Genomic DNA, 7,746 nt, shown 5'->3' with positions numbered 1-7,746 from the left:
GGAAATGAAAGAGTAGATATAGTACAACATGGAAGATTGCCGGATCTTTAATCATCAATTATTTAAAAGCAATGAGACCCACCTTTTCCCATTTTTGAAAATGATAACACTTCACTTGCCATTTCATGTTGGCCCTAGCTGCTGCCTACTGTTAGACACCTCAGGCCTCCCTGTACTATATACTATACTCCTCCTTCATTTACTTTTTACTTTACTTTATAATTTGAAAAATAAAAAACTGAATACTTTAGAATTAGTTAAAGGCTTCTTTAATTTATTTAAACGGGATATTATTAATGTTTTCGAATAAAATATAAAATTTTGAGTTAATAAAAAATATTAAATATAAACAAATTTGTTATATATATATAAAAGGGTAAACTTCACTCAAAATCGCAAATAATTAGTAAGTTTATATTTTGATTATTTAACTCAAAAAGTTTTTAAGTAAGTCATTGAGTTGCTCGGTGTTGTATGATTTCTTTCCATCGCTTGCACAAAATAAAAGCTCTCATTCTCTTTCTTCTTTACAATTCGGTTTACAAATTTACGAGTTAAAATCCAGATAGATTTCTTTTCCGACCTCGATCCTAGTTGTCAAGTGGATTTGGATCTAAGTTATGCTCTTCTACTCATTGATAAGTCTTGATACACCATAGCGATCATTGAATCGTCACTTAAAACTTGATAACCATATTAAAAAGAAAATTTAACAATCCTATTATTTAAGTAAAAACTTTCAAATAATTTATTACTATTCTAGAGTTTTAAAATTGAGTTATCACTAATAGTTTAATATAATTTAAATAATAATGATATTGATTGAATTCCTCCTGAAACGGGCTGAGAAAAGACTGTTGAACTCCACTGGAAGCAACTGACAACTTCTCTTCAAGTGGGGAAGTCGTACATTCTTTAACTAAGAAATTTATATGATATTAATTTTTAATATATTAATGGAAGACGCAAAATAGTAACGGATCAACAAGTTGACCAGTACAATATTTCATTCCTTTATAGGTTAGCTTTACTTCACACCTAACCTTATTTTCTCTCTCCTTTTCACATGGACACAAAGAAGCTATTGAGCCACAGTTTCCATCTTGCAAATACTCAGTTTCGTAATCCAAACAAGAATACTAGTTGCTTGATTTTATATATTCTTGGTTTAATTTATTCCCTTGCTTTGCTGTTTCTTCTTCTCAATGGCCAGTGATCTGTTCGGTTTTTTTTCCTTTTTATTGGTAATCTCCATATAGATTTTCAGGTTTGTAGGGTAGATCAGTTAGATCTATATGCTGAAACACTCATTGAGCACTTCAAACTCTTCAACTGTAATTGGTATTACATATATATATATTTGCTGTAGAAGGAAGTGTTTTTGTGGTTGAATTTTAGTCTTTTTTTTGTTTGATTGAATTAGGGTTTTCTCCCTAGGGTATATTTTAATTCTCTTCTAGACTATGTTCTACTCCATGCAAACTAGTTTAAAATACATCCCAACTTTGCCTGTTGCAAAGTGCCTTTAGATTCTAATCCCCTAGAAAACTTTTTTAGCAGATATTGCTTGTGAAATAATGAAGGATCAGTCGTTGTTTGCAAATGTAGCATCATCAAGATTCACATGCAACGTCGTATGTATGTATATATATATATATGTATAGTTTGGGCCTGAGAATCTTGATGATGCTGCATTGGCAATGAATGGCTATGGCGAAACATTGAAACGATTCCTTTCCGTTCCATATTCCAATCAGGGTACAAAATATGCTTGTTAATTCAGGGTTTAACCTTTATTTTTACTTGTTAATTCAGGGTTTATGTTGTTGTCAATTGAGTACGATTTTGATGGGAGATGGATAGAATGGACAGCTTATAGTAAAGATATTCGATTCCTTGCACTGCAAATTATAGTTGGTGGTCCTTTCTGTTCAGTTGTCAATCATGCTGTTCACTGCCCCAATGTTCATTACAACTTTAATTGCTGTTCCAGGTGATCATCAGATTCCCTTATTCCAACAGTATATTCAAATCTCAAGACTTATATTAGGCATCCATGAACTTTTGATGTATTGTACTATTAAACAAGCAAATAATGAATAAGATATATGAGTTCATGGTGAGCGTTGGAAATACACAGGTATTTCCAATTTTAAAACTCTTTCAATATATTTGTACCATCGTACTTATACTCATGTATTACAAAGTAAACCAAATTTTGAGTCGAGGCATAATTTGTTTTCCTTCACTGATTGGTACTCTTTAGCTTATCTGCTTTCATCTTTGTAATCCTATGTTTGGTTTGTATATATGTATATGCTATGTTTTTAAACGTTTTGTACATACATCTTGCACACACACATATATATAACAGTACATATTACATAAATATATTTTATAACACTTTACACGTAGTAAGGCATCATTACAATAGACCTCACAAAATACCCTATATTTGTAAATTGAGTTATCACTAATAGTTTAATATAATTTAAATAATAATGATATTGATTGAATTCCTCCTGAAACGGGCTGAGAAAAGACTGTTGAACTCCACTGGAAGCAACTGACAACTTCTCTTCAAGTGGGGAAGTCGTACATTCTTTAACTAAGAAATTTATATGATATTAATTTTTAATATATTAATGGAAGACGCAAAAATAGTAACGGATCAACAAGTTGACCAGTACAATATTTCATTCCTTTATAGGTTAGCTTTACTTCACACCCTAACCTTATTTTCTCTCTCCTTTTCACATGGACACAAAAGAAGCTATTGAGCCACAGTTTCCATCTTGCAAATACTCAGTTTCGTAATCCAAACAAGAATACTAGTTGCTTGATTTTATATATTCTTGGTTTAATTTATTCCCTTGCTTTGCTGTTTCTTCTTCTCAATGGCCAGTGATCTGTTCGGTTTTTTTTTCTTTTTATTGGTAATCTCCATATAGATTTTCAGGTTTGTAGGGTAGATCAGTTAGATCTATATGCTGAAACACTCATTGAGCACTTCAAACTCTTCAACTGTAATTGGTATTACATATATATATATTTGCTGTAGAAGGAAGTGTTTTTGTGGTTGAATTTTAGTCTTTTTTTTGTTTGATTGAATTAGGGTTTTCTCCCTAGGGTATATTTTAATTCTCTTCTAGACTATGTTCTACTCCATGCAAACTAGTTTAAAATACATCCCAACTTTGCCTGTTGCAAAGTGCCTTTAGATTCTAATCCCCTAGAAAACTTTTTTAGCAGATATTGCTTGTGAAATAATGAAGGATCAGTCGTTGTTTGCAAATGTAGCATCATCAAGATTCACATGCAACGTCGTATGTATGTATATATATATATATGTATAGTTTGGGCCTGAGAATCTTGATGATGCTGCATTGGCAATGAATGGCTATGGCGAAACATTGAAACGATTCCTTTCCGTTCCATATTCCAATCAGGGTACAAAATATGCTTGTTAATTCAGGGTTTAACCTTTATTTTTACTTGTTAATTCAGGGTTTATGTTGTTGTCAATTGAGTACGATTTTGATGGGAGATGGATAGAATGGACAGCTTATAGTAAAGATATTCGATTCCTTGCACTGCAAATTATAGTTGGTGGTCCTTTCTGTTCAGTTGTCAATCATGCTGTTCACTGCCCCAATGTTCATTACAACTTTAATTGCTGTTCCAGGTGATCATCAGATTCCCTTATTCCAACAGTATATTCAAATCTCAAGACTTATATTAGGCATCCATGAACTTTTGATGTATTGTACTATTAAACAAGCAAATAATGAATAAGATATATGAGTTCATGGTGAGCGTTGGAAATACACAGGTATTTCCAATTTTTAAAACTCTTTCAATATATTTGTACCATCGTACTTATACTCATGTATTACAAAGTAAACCAAATTTTGAGTCGAGGCATAATTTGTTTTCCTTCACTGATTGGTACTCTTTAGCTTATCTGCTTTCATCTTTGTAATCCTATGTTTGGTTTGTATATATGTATATGCTATGTTTTTAAACGTTTTGTACATACATCTTGCACACACACATATATATAACAGTACATATTACATAAATATATTTTATAACACTTTACACGTAGTAAGGCATCATTACAATAGACCTCACAAAATACCCTATATTTGTACTCTGAAAGGTCATGAAAGAGATCTCTCCTGTCCACCTTTTTTTATTCACCGTCTTCGTGGGAGAAAGCACCAAGCTTTCAACTTTCTCCATATCATCCGCTGTGTGCTCTATCCTAAATAAGATATTTTACCATCAATTTAATTTTGCATCAACACTTCAAGTTCAAATATTGAAATATTTCAGACTTTCATTCTGTTAGAAAAATAAATAATAAAAATTGCAACAATAAAAAAATAAAATAAAATAAGTAAAATATGATAGCTTTCAAGCGTATAGAACATTCTTCTTAAGCCTTTTACATGACTCTAATATATAATAAATCTCTCAGCACTCTAAACAGAATAGTAAAAATGACTAATAGAAATGTCCTTTTATATAAACATCTAATATGTATTGTACAGCCCAATTTTGCCCAGGCAAAAAGAAAATATATTACAAAAGGCCCAATAACCCGAAGCCCAACAAGCCTAAGATAGCCCAACAGACCCAAGACCAAATGTCAAAGGTCAAACTAGGGTTTCAGCTATTCTAAAACCCTAACGCCGCAGCCTTCAGACCTCTGCCATGACGCTCACCTGCCCACTGTCATGTCGGCCACCCTACCACGCCACCTACTCCATCCGCGTCTACTCCACCTGCAAAACAAGCAAACACGCAACAGCAAGAGAAAAATCAGAAACAACAAAAAATAGAAAACTAAAGTTGTGTAAATCGGCTATAAAAGCCTGGATCTGATGCTTCTAGATCTTCTTTTTTTTAACGAATAGGAAATAAAAAACAAAAAATAGCAGATTTGAGAAGTTTTTTTACTTTCTTTGTTCGAATCTTTTTATTTTTCTATTTTATTTTCCTTTTTTCTATTTACTAAATAACAAGCAAAGAGGGGGAAGGGAAACTCACCGGAGTTTGGCCATGACCGCGCCGCCAGTGGGTCTCTCCTCCGTTGCCCGATTTGGGTCTAAAGGCGTTGACGGTCTCCCTTTCGTTTCGCTTCTCGTGGGTTGAGAGAACTTGGCTCTCAAGGACACCGCAAAAGGGGTTAAAACCCAGTCTTGCACCACTGCCCGTCGACCTTGGTGGCGGCGTGGTCCTCCGATCGGAGAAGTTGAGGGGAAAGGAGAGAAAATGGAGGCTTAGGGCTTTTAGTTTCAGTTTTTTTGGGTAAAAGGGGCTGAAAATGGAAGAAAAAAGAACTTTTTGGGTTTAAATAATAAAGGGAAAACGGCGCCATTTTGGGGGTTGGGTTCAGAGGCCAAACGGCGTCGTTTTGGACTTCTGACCCGCGACCCTACCCAGCAGTCCACAGGATCCGCGTGTTTGCGGTGAATGGGCTTTTTGCGCGTTTGGTCCCTCGGATTTTGCAGCATGGCGCGATCTGATCATTTTTGGTTTTTCTGATTTTGGGCTGTGAATTTTGCTTCTGTTTCGATTTGGTCCTTGGACCACATGCAGTCCTCGCTTGAAACGCCATGTTTTGGGACTGGGGAATATTTCCCAGTAAGTCCCCGTGCTTTGAGCGCGTTTCGTTTCAATCCCCTGGCAATCCTCTTTTATTTGTTTGCGATTTAAGCCCCAAATTTTGCGTCCGTTTTCAATTCAGTCCCTAGTAGGTTTAATTGTTTTTATTTATTTATTTATTAAAAAAACTTTATTTAATATTTCATCTAATTACTTATTCGCGATTTTGATCAAACTTACATTAGTTTTATTCTATTTATTTATTCATTATTAATTTGGCTTGTCTATATTATTACTGTCATTGTTATAATCATATTTATACATTACGTATATTTTTATATTTGGTGCTTTATTATCTATATGTTTATGTATTTTACCTATATATTTTAAAATATATACATATGAGTACATATATATATATATATATTTTATAATCTCTATATATATACATGCATTATTTATTTATTTATAATTATAAAATATGTACATGCCTATATTTTCTTAATATATATATACGTATTTTACAATATATAAATATACGTTTATCCATTTATTATTATTTTAAAACTTTTGTACATGTTTACATACCTTTTAATATATATATTACATTTCATACCTTATATATTTTATATATATTTTTTAATTTTCATATATACATACTTGCATATTCCTTATTATGTCTTACACTTTATATACATATACATATACATATACATATACATATCTTTTACCTTTTTTAAATCTTATTCATTTCTTTATTTATTTCTTTATTTACATTTTCATCAACATTTTATTCTTAATGGATGTTTTAATTTTATTTGTTTATATGCGTAGTTATTTTGTATGCAATTAATTTGTCTCTTTATTTTATTTTATTTTCGTTATTATCACTCGTATTATTTTACCATCGCATTCAATATTGTATTGTACACAAATTAACCTTGTGTTTCATTTTTACTATTTTAAGTTTGATTAATTTATTTTAATGCATAAGTTTTGACTTTCAAAAAAAGTAAAATCTCGTATTTTAGACTCGAGAAGATTGAGCCCTAACGTATTGGGTTTCAATTTTCTTTGTGGAACCTAAATAATCGAGAATGTTTTTAATCAAAAATAAAATAAAAAGTTCATTATCGAGAATTCAATACGTTGTGTCCTAATGTATTAGATGTGACACAGTTGATTTCTCGAGATGAAGATTTTTTTAAGATAAATTAAGGCAATATTCAATGTTTAATATTTTGATAAATTGTGCCCTAACGTATTGGTTGCGATTTCTTCATTTGATTTAAACAATTGAATATTCTTTTAAACTTTATTACACGAATCTTTTCAAACTCAAGTTTTAAACGATATCGGGAATTAAAATGGACCGTGTCCTAACTTACTGGTCGTGATCCCTTTTTTATCCAAGATAGTTAAATATCTTTTGAACAAGCATTTTCATTCGCATATCGGGAATTCGAGACATTCTGTCCTAACTTACTGGATATGATTCTCTTTCTCGAATAACATGAAACATGTCATTTTCCTGAAAATTTTCAACGTTTTAATACAAGGATCGTATTTTTAAAATTCTCTAAAGTTTTCAATTTTTGACATTAAGACATTAAGTAATCAACTAGGTACCAATTTTGGGCGTATCGAGGGTGCTAATCCTTCCTCGTGTGTAACCGACTCCCGAACCCGTTTTTCTGAATTTTGTGGACCAAACTTGTTGTTTTAATAAAATCAAACTGTTTATTAAAAACAACCACTTTTTGAGGTGATCCAATCACACCTCATAAAAAATGATTGATGGCGACTCCTGTTTCATTTTTCAAAACCCAAATCGACCCCGTTTTCATCCAAAAAATAGTGTCAACATGTATATCTTTCCACAAGATACTCTTTCATAGGGATATATCTTTTAATAAGATACACTTTCATAAGATTGTGTTGTTTTACAAAATAACTTTAATAAAATTATGTCTTTATAAGACAATTTTACGAGCAAGAGTTACATCTTTACAACACAATTATTCATTAATAATTATAATTTATTAGAAATTTCTAAACAGTAAAACATTACTACCTACCAAGATTACAAACCATTAACACATTCAACCCTTTTTAAGTAATTATTTTCTTTTG

At 31.8% G+C, this 7,746-nt stretch overlaps 2 long non-coding RNA genes across 2 annotated transcripts; one reads left to right on the top strand and one right to left on the bottom strand.

Annotated features, from left to right (window-relative positions):
* The first annotated feature begins 2,551 nt into the window (after window positions 1-2,551).
* Window positions 2,552-3,941, top strand: LOC105768025 (uncharacterized). Its single transcript, XR_001125707.2, has 2 exons — window positions 2,552-2,808; window positions 3,508-3,941. It is a non-coding gene; the product is annotated as an uncharacterized LOC105768025 (long non-coding RNA).
* A 448-nt stretch (window positions 3,942-4,389) lies between these two features.
* LOC105768024 (uncharacterized) lies at window positions 4,390-5,514 on the bottom strand. Its single transcript, XR_001125706.2, has 2 exons — window positions 5,056-5,514; window positions 4,390-4,790 (listed from the first exon to the last, which is right to left on the bottom strand). It is a non-coding gene; the product is annotated as an uncharacterized LOC105768024 (long non-coding RNA).
* Window positions 5,515-7,746: the final 2,232 nt, after the last annotated feature.

The sequence above is a fragment of the Gossypium raimondii genome, chromosome 4 (assembly GCF_025698545.1).
Source record: "Gossypium raimondii isolate GPD5lz chromosome 4, ASM2569854v1, whole genome shotgun sequence".
Classification (NCBI taxonomy): Eukaryota; Viridiplantae; Streptophyta; class Magnoliopsida; order Malvales; family Malvaceae; genus Gossypium; species Gossypium raimondii.
This window is presented reverse-complemented; position numbering and strand designations above follow the sequence as displayed.